The sequence below is a fragment of the Lissotriton vulgaris genome, chromosome 12 (genome assembly GCF_964263255.1).
Source record: "Lissotriton vulgaris chromosome 12, aLisVul1.2, whole genome shotgun sequence".
In the NCBI taxonomy this organism is placed as follows: Eukaryota; Metazoa; Chordata; class Amphibia; order Caudata; family Salamandridae; genus Lissotriton; species Lissotriton vulgaris.
In genome coordinates, this window is record NC_141700.1 from 739,967,599 (window position 1) to 739,986,969 (window position 19,371).

At 40.5% G+C, this 19,371-nt stretch overlaps 1 protein-coding gene across 1 annotated transcript in view; it reads left to right on the forward strand.

Annotated features, from left to right (window-relative positions):
- The window catches only part of LOC147678478 (extracellular calcium-sensing receptor-like), a 118,358-nt gene that overhangs the window by 44,237 nt on the left and 54,750 nt on the right, over positions 1 to 19,371 (forward strand). The gene's annotated exons all lie outside the window — the stretch shown is intronic.

Genomic DNA, 19,371 nt, shown 5'->3' on the forward strand with positions numbered 1-19,371 from the left:
ACTAGATAAATGAGTTTGCACAGAGCATTGCCCCATACCTTTTTGTTGAGTTTCCCAAATTAAACTGCATCAAAAAAAAACTAACACTAAACGGAACAGAGAGTGTCTGCAGATCAACAGAGGAAAGGTTTTTTGTTTGTGTATGATTAATTGAGCACTGTGTCTCACTTGAGGCCTCATTTAAACCCTGGTAATAGTGCTAAAATAGAATGACATTTTATCCAGAATTGTATCCAAAAGCTCTTTCCCATTTTCATGCAGCTTATAATAAATAGGGAGCAATTCCCGGAGTTGTCTGTAAAAGAACTGCAGATTTAGGGCCATATGTACAAAACTTCCATTTTGCATTATCTGCATAGTGAATCCAAATAAATCGCTATTAGGGAAATGCAATGTTCAAAAATAGCAATTTCCTAAAAGCGATTCCTACTGAGTTAGGAAATGCTAACCCTTCGTTCCTATAGGCCATGGCCCATAGGTATGAATGGTGATGTATTTCCAAACTAATAGGAATTTGCAAACCTGGGAATGCAAAAGCATTCCTACCCATGAGCCATAGGCTCCCCCTCTATTAAAAGGGGGAAAAAAGTAGTGCTCATGTAGAGCGCTCAATTGCCCTAAGGGGAGGTGGACCCTCAATGGCACTGGAAAAATGCATTTTAGGTTAATTTTTTTAAATTGTACACGCTTAGCATTGACTTGGAGTTGACAGTAACAGCATTTCCTAAATGCCTAATTTGCATTTAGGAAATGTTTTGTATATGTGCATAGGAAATCGCAAATAGGAAATCCCTGTTTGCGATATCCTATTTTGGGAATACCAAACTACGACTGGGTAGAAATAGTATATTTTATTTGTGTGTACATGCCCAAAGGCTATTTAGAAATTCTTAACATACTAAAATAGAGAGTTGGTACATTAAGAAATGCAAAATAGCTTTGTACATATGGCCCATAGTTAGTTCCTCACTTTTCCTAACCAAGCTCTTTTTATCCAGAAAGAATTGTTTACTTTCAGGTTATCTGACTGAATGGTAGAAGGGTTGGTAAAAACGTAAGCAGCCTCAAAGCCTCCAAGGCTGTCTTAAAATATGAAAGACAAGGAATATTAACACTTTCAAGTATCATGACGAGCTCAGCTCGTCATGAGCCACGGTGCTTGTGTGCTCACGACGAGCTGAGCTCGTCATGATCGTTAGAATGCTCGCATGCTGGGCAAATTCCCCTGCTGTGCGGGCGTTCTAAAGAAACGGGTGTGGTCATGACGAGCTGAGCTCGTCATGACTGTTAGAATGCTCGCATGCTGGGCAAATTCCCCTGCTGTGCGGGCGTTCTAAAGAAACGGGTGTGGTCATGACGAGCTGAGCTCGTCATGAGCACACGACCACCGTGGCTCATGAACACGGGGGCGCTGTGCATACCCCCGCCCCCCAGCACAGCAGGGGGATTTGCCCAGCTGTGAAGGGGTTAAGGCCAGCCGCAGTCCATGCAGGTAACAGCAGCGGGGCGTTGGGGCCGCGTGAGGGGGGATTTCGAGGGACGATGCCGAGAGAAAATTAATTATTTATTTAATTTTCCCTCTGCATTGCCCCTTGAAATCCCCCCTCGCACAGCCTCACCACCCCACAGCAGTTACCTGCACGGACCATGGCTGACTAAGGCCCTCATCACAACTTAAGCAGTCACTGATGGTAAGTCAGTTTAGATTTGCATGTGCCTTGTGCCAAACAGAGAGCCAAATGACATACGAGGCAAGTTTAAAAGAATCATCTAAATAAAAAGGTCCCAGCTCTTCATGGCATATGTAGATGGAGCTAGAAGGAGTAAATACCAAAAATCATCGAAGATAATGATTCTATTTTAACAAAACCAACATTATTGGCATAGCTCCAGTGTCCTGCGCCAGTGTTGGTGCCACGGGCACACATGGTCTCTTACATATTTTGAGTAATGTAGCAATTTCCAATTGCGGACAATAGATTAAACAGAGATTCCTCCAACTGTCTCAATTTTCATACTTGACAGAAAGGTTTTGACTCCACAAGGCAGAAGAGTCAAAAATAATTCCTAACCCGGGAGCTGAGAGACCTTCATCAATTTATTACCGTCTATAGAGAAATCTCACAAAGAAGCCTCATACCATCAGTTGGGATTTGTTAACATTAGTATCCAAATCTAAAACAGACATGAATTTTCAGAAAGCTCCAACCAATAGCTGCAGCCTCTTAGGGGTGCATGCCATTAAAAGTGCGTTGTCCAAATGCAATAAGGCCGGGACCACTATGGACCTTTAATTTTTTGGCATGTCCAGATTATTTTGTACAAAATACTTGTTTGGGTGATTAAACTATAAAAGAAACAAAATGGGAGCAAGGACACAACGCAGACACACTTCTTGCTCTAGTTTAAAAATGGCAGTATTGGCTGCATAGCTTGCAAATCTCTATGTAAATCAGCAAGAAAGTGCACTAATATATCATCCAACCCTATTATTAGCAACATTTGCCAACATTTTATTGATTGATGTGCAAGAAAGGTCCATGAAGGCCAGGCACACACGATCCAGGTTTGCTATTGTGCATTTACAAAAATGTAAATGTAAGTTCAAGCTAAGGTGTCCAAGTCCTCAGGGAACCCATTTTGGCAGGGCCTAATGACACCATCATATCCCTACATTGGCCTTTTCAACCCACTTTTGGCTGTCCCACCCTTGAAAAATTCACAAAGAAGCAGATGCTTTTCTATCCAGATGCCAAATCTTGCGAGTACCTTACCACCCTTCTGAGAAGGGTGGTAAACTGTGAGTGTTTGGCAACCACAATCGCAGTCACATAACATCCATACATTGGTTTTGGAGTCGCTATTACAAAGGGAAACCCTTGGAATGCCCCTTCCTAATAGTGAGCCACTAACCATATTTTGTGAGTCGCTAATTGATTAGGGATAAAAACCCTTTGTAACTGTAAAAAACGGTTGCACATCTGGCACCTAGTGTTGTAATGTACATATCAATCTAACCTTATGCCACAGTTAGAGTGTGAGAGTCTGAGCATTTCCCTAATCTGTGAACTGGAAATAATCCACGTTATGCTTATGTGATGATCCTTTGGATTCTCTATTGGGGTACACATGGCCCTGTATTTGCTAATACACCCAGAGACATGATGCACCCGACTAGAGTATGAAAAACAGCAGGATATGGGATGTAGGCCTATCCCAGGCTAATGTTTTCAATGAGTATTTGTGAGATAAGTGAAGTTGAGTGTGTCATCCCAGCCATAGAAGATGTGTGATAAGCTAACTGTTGCCAAGACACAATGCATAATACTTGTGGTTTATGGTTTTGTGGTTTATTCTAATTGTTTGTTTCATTGTGACAAGCTTTATCTTGTTCCTTTGAGAATCCCTATTGTGCATTTTAGTTTGACAACGGTTTGGTTGTGTGGAGTCATAGGGATGTGTATCATGAGTATGTGTTTACCTTTTCCACAGAAATGAGAAACTTGCTAGTGCATTTCACATATAGGCACTTGTTCTAAATATTGTTGTTTCAGGCATATGATGATTCTGAGATATGATATGACACACATAACATTGTAACTAAGATGGCAGTGAGTTTGTATTTGCCAAAGGCTGTGATAGTCATATCAGTTAGGTGACTCTAATGTAACCTAGCTCCATAGGGATTAGGAATTGTTGCAATACTGTCAGGAGTAGATTGTGCTTATTGTGTCTAAGATACGTCATGTACTTGTTCGGAGATACTGGTGGGTGCTGCATGATCTAAGTGTGTCATCTATGTTTCATACATTTATCCAACGTCTATACATTTTAAAGGGTATTTTTGATGTACATCAAATTGCCCTGTGGACATGACAATCCATGGCAACAATCTTATTCTTGGCTCAGTTCATGCAAGCAGACTGACCTCAATCTTTGGTATCTGGAGTAGTGTAGAGCAGTGGTTCCCAAACGTTTGACTCCTGAGGACCCCCATTGAGTCACCCCTGGAAGCCGTGGACCCCCAAGCAATTTGTATGAGTTAAATTTCAAATATTAAAACAGTAATTCAAAAAAATACACATGTGTGCACACAAAACAAATACTCAAAGTACTAACGATTTTGGGGCCAGATGTACGACCATTTCATTTAGCGCCTCGCAATTGACAGTACATTGCAAGTGGCAAATTGCGAGTTGCTAAATGAAATGTAAGACAGTGTGTTTAACACTGTTTGGGATTCCCAATGTGGTCGCAAATTGCGAGGTTCCTTAATATTAATGAGCCTCTCACAATTTGCGAGCCCGTTGGGAATGCCTGCCCTCCCAGGTGTGGTGGCCTGCTGGGCTGTGCTGGCCACCGTGTCTGGGACTGCTTTTAAATAATGCAGTTTAAAAAAAACATAAATGCAGCCCGCTTACTATGCTTTTTAAAAAAAAAGTGAAACGTTTTCGTTTCATTTTCTAAGGTGTCCCCTGAGGACCCCTTCCCATTTGCGAATGCATTACCACCTACTTGAAGTAGGTGGTAATGGCAAGTGTTTTTTCCGACCACAAAACATTTGTACATGGTTTTGAGACTCGCTATTTGGAAGGGAATACCCCTTTCAAATGGCAAGTTGCAAAACCTATTGAGCGAGTCGCAAACAAATTTCGACTCGCAAAATAGGCAATGTACATGCATGCGCAAACGGGTCTGCGAACCCGTTCGGGCATTTAAAAACGGATCTGGCCCTTAGTATTTTATATTGAAGTAATAGCCCCTCTGTCACATGTATTTCATTTGTTTTATAGCACCTCTCATACCATTGTAGGATGTCAGAGCACTTTACATCACAAACATATAGACATTGAATCATACATGTAAATCAGTGTGTATATAAAATGTTTAAAGAGTGCTTCATCTGGAAAAGCACAAACTCAGGATTCAGAACATAACACAGTGGCTAGCACTGACTTTAACATTAAAAATGTATTTCTACCCAAATAAATCTTTTTTAGCAGCATCAGGATAATGACTAACTGGGAAAAAACATAAGTTACTAACTGGTACCATGCAGTTTTCAAGCAGCTCTTTGATGACAGTTTATAGGTCCCTCTGCTACATTACGATTGTCACTTATGAAGTGCACAGTAACGAAAGAATCTGTGACAAAAACAGTAACCACGAACCTATGCACATAAAATACTGCTTTTTAAAATGCATGTTACACGTTATTTGCAGTAGGCACATTAACCCTCTGTGCTACATTAGTCAAAGCTGCCACTCCAGCAGGTATATTAATCACTGGCATTTATTTATAATCTTGACACTTTTATTGTTGCTGGAAAGCTGCTAATTATACAAGAAACATTTCTGTGCTTTTAAAACTGTTGCCTGCGGACCCCCTGGGAATGTGTCATGGACCCCTGGGGGTCCGCGGACCCCAGTTTGGGAAACACTGGTGTAGAGTAGATTTAATTCAGGGTGGATGCTTTGTGCCAGTACGTGCTGATGCTGCCCGTGGACAGCTGCCCAGGGCCTCACAAATACTTATGACTACAAAGCCCACACAGAGCACTGACTTGAGCCGAGTTATGAGCTACAGGTGGACAGAGCCCTCCCTTAGATTTTTCAGCCATGGTGCAACGCATAACACTCCTCACCTGGGTCCCTTAGGAATGGGCTGAGATGTCAATTTGTTTGGCACACACAGCCTTTCAGTTTACAGATTAGAATGAGAATGTTTAATCTATGTTTTTTTTTCCTGCCAGACTTGACTTGCTCTCAGCCCTCACTCGGCGTACAGAATGCATCATGATCTTTACATCATATAGCCACATCACTTGAGGATGCTATGGATGTGACCATCACCCTCCTCTTCCTGGATGAACATTGGGGAATCCTATGGTACACCCACACAACTGAAGTCTGACAGCCATAATGGCTTTGTATCACAATGGTCACTGCTCAGCAGGGATGAGGGCCGAGGGAGAAGAGTGGAGAATGGATGGGATTTTGTTTTTTTTCTTACTTTTCCACTGAAAAATATTTTGCTTGTACAATCTAGGACTATGCAATTTTACCCACACATCATTTGTAGTTGAGCATTTATTAGGTTGTATGTAGTCATTTGTGTATTGAAAACAGTGGAGTACTTTTAAGATATTCTTGATGCTGGTCAAGTTCACACAGAGATGAACTTGGAGGATTGTTAATCCTTTCGCTGCCAGGCCTTTTCTCCGTCTGTTCTAAGCCTTTTTTTGGATATTTGGGGTAGTTAGGCCCTTGTAACGTTTTGTTCACAAAAGGTATCCACGCTAAAATGATGTCCTTTTCTGCCAACATCCTAAGGATTCTGTAGATGCCCAGGGTTTGTGGATCTTGCTGGAGGGGACCCAGAATTTAGCCAAAATACAGCTAAATGTTGCGTTTTGAAAAACAAAATGGGAAAAAGTGCTTCAGGAGAAAGAGTCTCTTTTATCCCCTGCAAATGGCATCAACAAAAGGTTTGTGGTGCTGAAATCACCATCTTCTCAGCTTTCAGGGACAGGCAGACGATTGTCCAAAAACACAGTTTTGGCATAGCCTATTTTTGTTATTGTTTGTGCTTTCAACCTCCTTCCAGTTAGTGGTAGAAATTGGTGTGAAAGCAGTAATGGAACCAAAAGAGCTATTTATTTCAGAAAAGTATTTTTAGAAACAGTTGAAAATAAAAAATATTGAAATTAAGTTGAGAAAGACAGCCATTTGTGCCAACGTTTTAACCTGTAACTTCTTTTAAGTATGATAGATCTTTTAAAGCAATATAACGCTACATCTGCTGGACCCTTCTGGTTGTGGGGATATATGGGACTAATAGGTTCACCAAGAACCAGAGTAACCCAGAGCCAATAACTGAGATGTGTCTTGCAATGTTTTTTCATTGTAAACCGGGTATATATCAATTAATTTGGTAAAATATAAAGAGTGAAAAATAGGTACCAAGGAAACTTATATATTTTTTAAATGGGAACAAAATGCAGTTTAGAAGCAGTGGATATTTGCACATCTCCAAAATTGTGGTTACCCACACAAAATGAATTCTTTATTTATAAATTGTCTGACATTTGGAAGGCAGAAATGTAAAGAAAGTCAATTGGTCATAAAACTTGTTTTATTATTCTGTTTTCCCATAAGTCTCCTGATAAAAATGCTACCTCACTTGTGTCGGTAAGCAAAAGGAAATGGCCCATAACGCAAGATGGACACATCACATTTTTCCAGTGAAAACTGACCCTTTTTTTGCAATGTGCCAAGCTGTAGATTTTTTAACCCTAACTCAGCCAGCACCTAAGGAAAACGTAGCAAACGTTTACATTTTTTAAAACTAGATACCCAGAGGAATCCAGGATATGGTGACTTGTGTGACTCTCACCAGGTTCTGTTACCTAGAATCCCTTGCAAACCTCAAACATTTTCCTCACATTTCTGTGATGGAAAGTTCTGGAATCTGTGTGGATCCACAAACTTCGACACACCCAGAATTCCCTAAAGTCTCTCGATAGAAATGGTACCTCACTTGTTTGGGTGGACCAAGTGCCCGCAGGGAATGGCCCAAAACGTATTGTGTAAACATCAAAATTACCATTCACAAAACAACCTGCTTTTTCACGGGGGAGGGTCAATTGGATTATGCCCAGGCTCGGCGGCCATCTAGGGAAACATACATGGCTAAAAACTAGACACCCACAGTAGCCCAGGGAGGGAGTTGCCTGCATGGATCTCCCAACATTTTCTTAACTTTCAGAAAGTTGAGGGATCACCAGACCGCCACACACTTCCTATCACCCAGCAGTCCCCTAGCTCTTTTGATAAAAATGGTACCTCACGTGTGTGGGTGGCCCAAGTAGCTGTAACGTGCAAGGACCCAAAACGTATTGTGGAGACATCAAAATGACCTATCACAAAACAACCAGTTTTTTTTGTGCAATGGAACTATTGTTTAACATATATAGTGTTATATAGTGTCACAAGCCCCTGAATACCTGCATGCCTAATTTGGGAGACGATACAGTATTGAATAGTGAGAAATTCATTGGGGCACGTATTCATGTGTAATAATTATCTGAAGGTTAAGCACACTGTTCTGAATCGTAGTAGGAGAGATGGGTAAAAGAAAAGATGAGAGTTCAATTAAGGTGGCAGGGGGGTCTCAAAACTCGGTAATGAAGTATCTATCGGCAGCTATGGTAGCCATAGAAAAGCAACTACACCTAGTGGAGGAGACGTTAAACCAAGGTAATAAGGCGGGAGAGGGACTTTTGGGCTCCCTAATTCCTGAGCGCTCAGTTTCACAATCCTCACACCCGGACATCATAAATAATTCACTTAACACAACTAACAAAAATGTTGAGAAATGTTTATTAATGACAAGAAAGTAGAGTTCACCAACTATTTTTCATACTGGGGAATCTTTTTTGAAAAAAATGGGCTCCTTGTCAAATGCAATACTATTTCGAAAATTGTTATTCACAAAAACGAATGTTGAATTTCGAAAGAAAATTGGGTAAACGACCAATTGCTGAATTGATAAAGATCTATAAAGGAAAATGTGTCTCAACCGCCATGTATGGAGTTGGTATTTGGGGTTACGTTGAACCACAACCTTTACAGCTAATTGAGAACATTTTCTTGCAATATTTATTAGCGGTCCCCAATAGCGCTGCTACATTCATTTGCCATACGGAGCTTGAATATCCATATATATCGGATCAAATTAAAATACAACGGGTCTTATTATGGCACAATATGTGTTCTAGCACCACAACTGACTTTAATCTGGACTTGATAAGTGACTGTCTTAAGATGTAACAGATGTTTCATATCCCATGGCTTAAATACGTAAAAAATATTATGGTTGATTTGGGACACCCAGAATACTTTTTTGATCCAACCATTATTATTTTAATCCTAAGGAAATCCCTAAAGATTGTCTGTTTGGACCTCTTGGAGACATTAGACTCTCTACTGACTTAACAAAACCACCAGTTAGAGAGAACCAATTGCTATTAGCAAAGCCAGGGGTGCAATCCTATCTTGTAACAGTAAAGGGAGGCTTTGATAGGATGCTGTTGACTCGCTTTCAACTAGGCAATTCTTTTAGATTGACATTGTTTCCTAACATGAATGACTGGTTCTGATCATTGTGCCCATACCCATGTGATGACATATCTACTCAGTCTACTATACACATTTTTATCCGGTAAGTTTTACATCTTATTAAGGAAAAGATGGATATTACCAATATTAGGGGGGGTTAAAGCTGGACACTGCAGGGCAGGTACAGTAACACATATGTGTTCTTCATAAAAAGCCAACTGCCCAAGTCAAGTTTTTTAATAGACATGTCACCCTCTTTTAGGTTGGGCAGAGGGGCTCGTCAGGGCTGTCCCCTTTCCCCACTGCTCTTTGCCCTGACAATGTAGCCGCTAGCCCAGTAAATTTGACAGGGGTGGTAAGCATGGTGATTTCCACTAGGCAAAGAGGTACATGTAGTACCCATTGATGCAGATGACATGCAGCTCTATATTCATTCTATCTGCAGTGACATTCCAGATATTTCTGTGAGACTATCAGATTTGCAGTGTGTTGTGCTTTTCCCCTCTGTGTGGAGTATCCTCCATGCTGCGAGGGTTGATATGCAATAGTGGTATGATACGTGTGGCTCTGGGGAGGCTGCATCTGCCCGTGTGATGGCTGTCCAGGGTGTACAGTTTTTATGAAATGTTATGTAGCAGCATTGCTGCAATGGCCGGTGTGATGTTTGTCTGGGATGCAGTTGTACAAAGTGGGCATGTTTCCAACATGCAGGGCACAGGAGATGGTGATATACATGTTGATCCCTGGAGTACAGCTTCCCTGTGGAGATGACAGCCTGGTGAATGTGACTTATTTGAGCTAAAATACCCTGAAGCTACAGACGGACATGATCCTGTATTCTCTGTCTGTTATTCTGCACTTTCTAGCACTTTTCCATAGAAGCTTTGTTGAGAAGGACTAGCAGCATAGACAGACACGAGATTGAGCTCAGTGGGGGACCTATTCAGGGCCCAGGAACACATTACATTGGGCCAGTTACAGGAAGATTCTGACATTTCAGGGGGCCATTTCCTGGGACATGGCACACTGATAGCTGAGATGGGACACCTGTGGAAAGTCACCGACACTGAATAGGTCCAGCGCCTCTTAACTCAAGCCCTGCACGTCATAGGTGGAGGTCAGAGAATGGTTACCTTATTTGTTGATGTACTACTCAACAGTAGGGGGCCTCTGAAACGAAAAACAGCCAGAAAAAACAGGGGAAATCAAAACTATACTCATAACAACAGTACTCTGCCTGGGTCCAAAGTCACAATGTGCTAATGGTCACTGATATCATGCCACGGACATGAAGAAACTGGCCTTCCAAAATATGGTACAAAAAGCCATTGAGCAACAAAAGTATAAAATGTATTCAATGAATATAATATTGCACTTTAAATAAAACATAGTGACAATGACACTACAATAATCCAAGCACATCGAATATCACACACACACACATTCGTTTAAAAAAGCAAACACATACTCACTCATAATTGTAGGTCCTCCAACCATAGGGTTCCACATTTACTGAATATCAAAGTATAAACATAAACAGGTCCCCCTTTTTTTAGTGTAGAACAAATGATCCTTGTAATGTCAACACATATTGAATACATATGATAAATAACAAAGTTAGTTCATGAAGCAAGAAATCACTTGATGATACAGTTCATATTTTAAATTCCAATTTTTTCTAACTGTATTAAAAGTTGAAAGCGGGGGAAACAAGAAACAACAGCAAGTTGACAAGCAGAACTCCAGCGCCGACGTGCGTTTTGGTGTTTGACACAATTATGGGTCTCACCTTCTTCAGGGCGCAACAATCACGTGCAAAACGTGGGAGGACGCACCTGGAATCAATGACCGATGGAATGGCAGCTGAACATCAACGTTTTTAAAGCTTAACAATGGGTTCAGGGCCCATATCAATTTCCATGGGACAGATGTGTCCCTCCACCAGGAGGGTGTGGTCTTAGAGACCTTCAAGGCGGGACCCAGCCATGCAACACTGCAGAATCAATAGTAAGCATGGGCGAATTTTTGCAAATCTGGCGTTCGCAAATTTGTGTATTTGCGAATTCGCAGTCCACAAAATCCGCGCACTCTCGCGAATTTCCAGATTTTTATTTTTTTGTGTTCGCAAGGGTTTCTGCCAGTTCGCGAGGGTTTTGTACCAGTTTGCAATTGCGAACTTACTTGTCGGCTCGTAGCGGTCGCAACTTTGTTGTTTCTATGTCTGGTTCATCATCACAGGTTCACAGCACCCTCTGTTTCACCACTGCCACCCTCTGGTTCACCCATGCCACCCTCTGATTCATCACTGTAGATTATGGGGGGGAAAGCAAGCACACCTGCCCTGCTTCAACTGACATGAATTAATTTCTGGTTCATCACTGTAGAATATGGGGGGGGGAAAGCAAGCACAGCTGCCCTGCTTCAACTGACATGAATTAATTTGGGGTTGATTAATGTGTCACTGAATTTAAACTTCCTGTCTGGCACCTGCTTCCTTATCTGTAATTTGCTTTCTGTTACAGTGCAATTTTTTTTCCCAGGACCTTTATGGCCTACTTGTAGCTATTCTATGAGCCAGCTGTGAGGGTCAGAGCAGGGTCATAGAATAGTTGCAAGTAGGCAACTGAACTCTGGAGGGGCCCCCCAGGAAGCACTACAGGGAATGGTTACTAATGATGAGTTTGAACTTTTGCACCTGCTGAGTGCTTTCAGTTTTGCAAAACTTGTTTTTCTGTGGGGCACTTCCTTCCTCCCACCTCCCCCCCAAAAATGGACTCCTTGCAAAAAAAAGTGCAGGCAAATGTCAACCTGAGGAGTTATTCTAATAAAAATCATCATTTTCAGAAGGTTTATGCTGCTTGCTGGTGGATTTCTTGTGCAGAATTGCAAATTTTGTAATTTCGCGAGTGCGAGATTGTTGCTGCCCGCCGCATCTACATGTTCGCGATTGCGAACTCTCGCGATGCGTCGCCAAACTCCCGCGGGATCCCGCAGCAAGATCCAAAATGGCACGGCACTCGCAAAATATCGAGAAAAACAACTCGGCAAACGCTGAATGACGGTAAGTGAACGCCACACGCCGCAATATTTTATCACCAAGCAAAAAAATCCACTGCGTGCGAATTTGCGGATTTTCGGTAAATTCGCAAGAGTTTGCGGATTGCGAATTTACCAAATATCTGCGAGCGGAACGGATTTTCTGCCCATGCTTAATCAATAAAGATAGATATCCCTCATTTGGACCCACAAAACTCTCTAGATAGAAACCCAGGATAGGCACACCGGATAGTCCAAAAAAGTCAGAATGATAAACCTAGGAAGCATGAGCAGTGGATTCAGATTTCCGTCCAGCGCCTCCGACGATACGGAAAAACTGCGGGACGGCCGACAGCTTTGTGGGGATCCTGCTGGCATCCCGCAGTTTCTCTGTATCGGCCGTCTCTGATGGGGTAGGGTTAGGCTACTGTGCAGCCCAGGGAGTAAGTTGAGTGCCTCCACAGGCTAGCAATAGCTAAGCTGTAGGATAACTTGTTACAGGACGTACAAGATGCACAAGTAGAACCACTGGATGGGTGAAGGACCTTGAAGGGTCAGGACCCATCAGAGGTGGTCCGGACATGGCTAGATGAGGCAGCTGCTCTGCCATGTGTCTGCCTGACATTGCCTCCTCCAATCACATGGAAGGGGTTCTCTTAGAATTCACATATGCTACAATGTCAACTAATGACAATGGCTATTGTAATAGAGGCCACAGTCTGACCCCCTATGAGTGGACTGTGAGGTATGTGGGATGCTGACCTTCTAAATGCCCTCTGTGCTCATCTATCTTGTTATAGTTGTTGTGTTTTTGGAGTTGGTAAATATTGTACCATATGCTCCTTTTGTGGTATACTTGACTCAATGATGTATGTTTGTTATTCCCAGATGACCGGATCTGCATTGCCTGCTTGAGGAAAGATGATTTCCATCCATCCGTACATGTTCCCAAGACATGATAATGAGCTGAAATTAAGAGATATGTTTGGATGTTGAACTGTCTTGTTGCTCTTGTGCAGGAGCCATATGGCAGCCAATGCAATTCCCTGTCTCTTTTTTTGTATGCAAGAAATTATCTTGGTTTTGAGTTTTGTATGTTCTTTTCCCAAAGTTTTGTAAAAGTAACTATCCTTTATGTGCCTTCAGAATTGAAGCCTGCTCTGTGTGGGCTCTTATTACTTTAGACCTTTTTGAGTGCTGTGACTCCAAGAGCGAAATTTTGCTCATGCCCCATAGGCTCGCCTCAGTGAACAGTGGTGGAAGAATGCCACAGGTCCACCAGGGGTGTGTAAACCTGGCCTGACAAAGCATAGGGGGTTCAAAGATAGTTGTGGCCCATTGTATTTGAGTAAGGTATACATGAAAGCAGACCTGTGTGCATTGTATGGAGTTTATGAAAGGGTTCATATGTCTGAGTCCTGCTCTGGATATGTGCTTGTTCATTCAAATGTTGTTATTACTGACACATTGAACATCCCATGCTGTTTGTGACTCTGTATGATGACCTGGCTACCTGCCCTGCGGTGAGACTGAGATCATGGAGAGCGGAGGCTTTAGTGGATGCCTGCTCCAACATTGCTTTACTCATCACAACACAGGATGTGGGACTGCATGATTAGGATGGTGGGGAAGTGGCAGGCAACGTTGGACTGTATTAGTATTTAGTCAATTTGGTTTATGTGGACATACGTTTCTGGGTAACTAGTCAAAATATCGAGTTTTTAATTTCGACTAGACATAATATCGAGTCAAAAATATAGAATAGACATAATATCGACTAGACATAATATAGACTACAAAAATATCGACTAGAAAAAATTAATATTGACTAGAATAGCAATAATATCGAATCAAAAATATAGAATGGACATAATATCGACTAGACAGAATATAGACAACAAAAATATCGAATTTAAGGTAAGTTAATATTAATGTTTAATTTTTGTGTAATATAATTCTGTAGCGGTTTGTGGGTTTATAGGGGAATAGGGTGGGAAGTAATTTAATTATAATTAATTCAATATGGTAATTTATTTATTGGTATTTAGGGCATCATTATGATTGCGGTGAATCCGCATTCCCTGCATTTGCATGCACAAAGCGGCAGGCACCGCGCGGTGCCTGCTGCTTTGTGCATGCAAATGCACTGATTGCATTTTTAACATTGCGGCAGTTGCTGCTTCAAGTAGCACCCGCCGCAATGTTAAACATACAGGATGTGACCGCCAGGATGGCGGTCGCATCCTAATTTGTACAGAGGGACTACCGCTGCCCCTGCAGACGGTCCCTCCTCCTCTGGGGTGGCAGACGGGCGCAGGTCTGTCCGCCCACCTTCCTAATAGGGCCCGTAGTTAGAATGAATTGTTAAATTATTATTAATTGGTAATTAATTAAAATATAATTGCTAATTAATTTTAATTGATTAATTGATTAATATTTTATTTTTTGTAATTTATTTTCTGTAGCGGGTTGTGGGTTTATAGGGGAATAGGGTGGGAAGTAATTTAATGATAATAAATTAAATATGTAATTTTAGTTATTGGTATTTATTTAGAATTATTTGTTAATTAATTGAAAATTAGCAATTAATTAAAATATAATAGGTAATTAATTTTAATTGATTAATTGATAAATATGTTAATGTTATTAATTTCTTTTATGTAGCGGGTTGTGGTTTTATAGGGGAATAGGGTGGGAAGTAATTTTATTATACTTAATTAAATATGTAATTAAATTTTTGGGTATTTATTTAGAACTAATTGTTAATTAACTATTAATTGGCAATTAATTAAAAGAAGTGTGGCTCACTGGTTAGAGGAGGCAGACCCTGATGCAGAGGTCAGACACGGGACCAGGGTTCAATTCCTGATGCGGCAGGGTCTTGAGCTCAAAAATGTCCACGGATTCGATAATTCTCGCCTCGGTGCCTACTCGAATCATGGGTTCACACTCTGCTACTCTGGGAAATAGCTAGCTTAATCTCCACTACGGCCCCACCGTGATGGGATGCCTGGTCTTCACCTTGGGGATGCCCAGTAGGGGTTATCTTGCAGGGAAAGTCAGGACGGGTTCCCAAAGCAAGCGCTAAGAGACCTGTCGGTGATTTTGCGCTATGTAAATCGAAATTAAAATAACATAAATATGTTAGTTTTAGTTATTTATTTTCTGTAGCAGGCTGCAGGTTTATAGGGGACTAGGGTGGGAAGTAATTTAATTATAATTATTTAAATATGGTATTTTAATTATTGGTATTTATTTAGAATTAATGATAAATTAATTAATAATTTGTAATGACTTAAAATATATTTTGAAATTTATTTTAATTGATTAATTGATAATTATGTTACTTTAATTAAATTAATTTCTGTAGTGGGTTGTGTGTTTTTAGGTGAATAGCTTGTGAAGTAATTTAATTGTAAGTAATTACATTTTTGAATAAAAAATGTATTGAGTTAATTTTTACAAATACTTTTAAATTGTTAATTATTTTATTTTTAATAGGTAAATAATTACTATTAGTAGGTAAATGTTATTATTAAATAATTTTTTGTTTGTATTTTAAATTGATTATTTAATATATTTTACACAATTGTAAAATATTTTCATTAATTTGAAATTGGTGTTACTATTTATATTATTTATATTTAAATAAGAAGTATTTACTTGACCTACTATGGCACTCACTGTAGTTTGTATAGTAATTTTACCCCTACGCTATCCAACGCTTTCCCTACTGTTTCACTCACTGGAGTGGGAATAGTAATTTTTACCCCTACGCTATCCAACGCTTTCCCTACTGTTGCACTCACTGGAGTGGGAATAGTAATTTTTACCCCTACGCTATCCAACGCTTTCCCTACTGTTGCACTCACTGGAGTGGGAATAGTAATTTTTACCCCTACACTATCCAACGCTTTCCCTACTGTTGCACTCACTGGAATGGGAATAGTAAATTTTACCCCTACGCTATCCAACGCTTTCCCTACTGTTGCACTCACTGGAGTGGGAATAGTCATTTTTACCCCCTACGCTATCCAACGCTTTCCCTACTGTTGCACTCTCTGGAGTGGTAATAGTAAATTTTACCCCTACGCTATCCAATGTTTTCCCCACTGTTGCACTCTCTGGAGTTGGAATAGTAATTTTTACTCCTACGCAATCCAACGCTTACCCTACTGTTACACTCACTGGAGTTGGAATAGTAATTTAAGCCCCTACGCTATCCAACTCTTTCCCTACTGTTGCACTCACTGGAGTGGGAATAGTAAGTTTTACCTCTACGCTATCCAACGCTTTCCCTACTGTTGCACTCTCTGGAGTGGTAATAGTAATTTTTACCCCTACGCTATCCAACGCTTTCCCTACTGTTGCACTCTCTGGAGTGGGAATAGTATTTTTTACCCCTACCCTATCCAACGCTTTCACTACTGTTGCACTCTCTGGAGTGGGAATAGTAATTTTAACCCCTACGCTATCCAATGCTTTCCCTACTGTTGCACTCACTGGAGTTGTTACAGTAAATGTAACCCTTTCGCTATCCTATGGTAAAAATATTGTATATGTTTTGTAAATAATACATATATGTATTAGAAATATACATATTTTTTAAAGTTACATTAATTATTTTTCAATTTTACGTTTATTTAAGTATTTTAAGTATGTTTAAATTAATTTAATTTATTATTATATAACTTTTTTTTTACTTTTAAGACATTTAAAAAATTCGATATTTTGACAGTCTATATTTTTTACACTCGATATTTTGGAATCAATATTTTTGTACTTACCTGTTTGAAGATAGGAAGTCGATATTTTTGCAGTCGATATTTTGACCTCGATATTTTGTCTGTCGATATTTTGTCTGTCGATGTTCTGTCAGTGATCCACTTTTCTGAGTGCATTGATGTTCTGCTTCCATGTGATGTTTATTTGCGTGCTGTGGTGTACTCAGCCCCTCATCCATATATTTAGTTATACATACATCTATGGGCATTCCTTTTCAAACAGAAAATGTGTGTTTCTCCCAGTGTTTGCCGGTCAGACTGTAGATACCTGAAGATGAAATTCCCTCAATAGCCATACTCAACATGCTAGAGATATTTTCTACTCTACTGACTTTTGCTTGTTAGTTACGCTAATATGTAGGGGTAGGTGTCTTTCTTACCAGTTGCAACATCTATGTCGGCTCGGATTGTAATATTCATTGATGATGTATAGTAGAGAGATGACATATGCAATGGCCTCTGTAGTTGCACAGCAGAGGTTGCAGAAAGCGTCTTGTGATGACATTCAGACTTGAAATACTCCCCTTCCTCCTGCTCTTATGAGGTGGTTGACCTAGCACAGTTGGCGCATCTGAAATACGCATTGTAATGGGGCGGGAGGTTCCAGGGCCAGAAGTCATTCCGAACAGCTCCATTCGGCATTACCGAGAGCTTCACGGTCAGAATTTACATACAGACTGAATTGGACAAAGCCAAGTTGTTTGGTAAGCAATGAGTTTGACCATCATAATGCAGCAGTGGGAGCAACCTCATCTGTAGCCATTTCGGTTTGGCTGACAGCCTCCGACAGGACCGTAGAGGCACTTCTGACCTACATCGTAATCGCCCCCTGAGTGTGTACACTTTTGCCTAACAACCAAAATTCAATATACCACAAACTATGAATGAAAATTACCAAACTATCAAATAATCCTTGACTTCAAACAAGCAATGACTAGTTCTGTTTTAAAAATATACCCACATACAGCAGTACAGGGCTGTGGATACCATTTTAACCACAGAAACTAGAAAAATCTTCACTATGGGCCTGATTCCAATTTCGGCTGGAAAACGTTTTTCCCGACACGGACCCATCATATTTTCCGACCGAATCGTACACACACCTTCTGAATGGCTGAGTACAATGCAATGCTTGAAATTTACAACCAACTTGGCCTGAAAAAAAATAATTACGGCCGAGTCGGCAGGAATGGCGAACGACTCCATGTAGCCAGGCATTAACACGACACGACAGACTAGGATGCAAACGATGCAATATATTCCAGCATTGACACAACCCAATAGACACGTACGCGAATGATTCTACACAGCCAAGCACATATACAACACAACAGACACGTACGTGAATGACTCCATGTAGCCAAGCATTAACACGACACGACATGACAGACTCATTCGAATGCTGTGACGCGCTAGAAGAGGCGCCCTGTACGACACGTAGAAAAGATGTGTCATACTTGCGTGCCCAGAAACTGGTTGGGAAGAGCCTCTGTACAACTCAATTTCCATGTTTCCGGAGCCTGTTTGGTCGTGAAATAGAGCACAAACCGGAGCAGACAATTCTGTCGGAAATTTGCCTGTAATATGCATCGCATTTGCTTGTTTGTAGATAAAAGCTCCAAATACAAGTCTGTCATAAGGTAAGCCTTCCAAATAGCATTGAAAAGGCATTTTTAGCGACATCGGAATCGACCCCTATGTGTTGAGTGTTTGCCTATGACATAAAATGTCCTAGTAACAGAACAGCATACCACTACAAACACCTATCCACTACCAAAGAATCATGATATTTGCGTTGGAAGACTGCACTGTTCTGTTTACAAATGTCAACCCCTCAGGGTAGGTGGTGTAGGCTATAAATCACTATTCACTGGCACACAATAATAACACTCAATAAATTATTGTCCAGTTTGTGCTTTTTCTAAAAAAAAGAAAAGTGCATTTATGCACACACACTCCTAAATACTATGCATCACTTTACAGCTACATACATAAGTAACATTGAATACACCTTAGATGGCAATATGAAATCACATTTGACCCCTGAAGGATCATGACCCCTTAAATCACAGTACTCCCCCACCTATACCAGATAACACATCACAATATAGGGGGACATCACTTTAAATAACATACTTATTGGCTCTATCAAGCTTGACTCTGTCAAGGGTCATCACATTACAAGAACAAACTACATGATAAAAACACCACCATTTTGTGTGTAAATGCAATAATCAATAGTATTCATGTATAAATGGAATTATTAATATCAATACATATTAACCTTGAGTAGTAGTTACTGTCAATGTTATTATATCAATAAAGCATTTTAAAATGAACACAACTTGCCTTTTTTTAAAATATTTTCTTTAAGGTAACAGAAAATGCAACAGATCCTGGAGAGAGACACTTTTTGACCACATAAAACCAA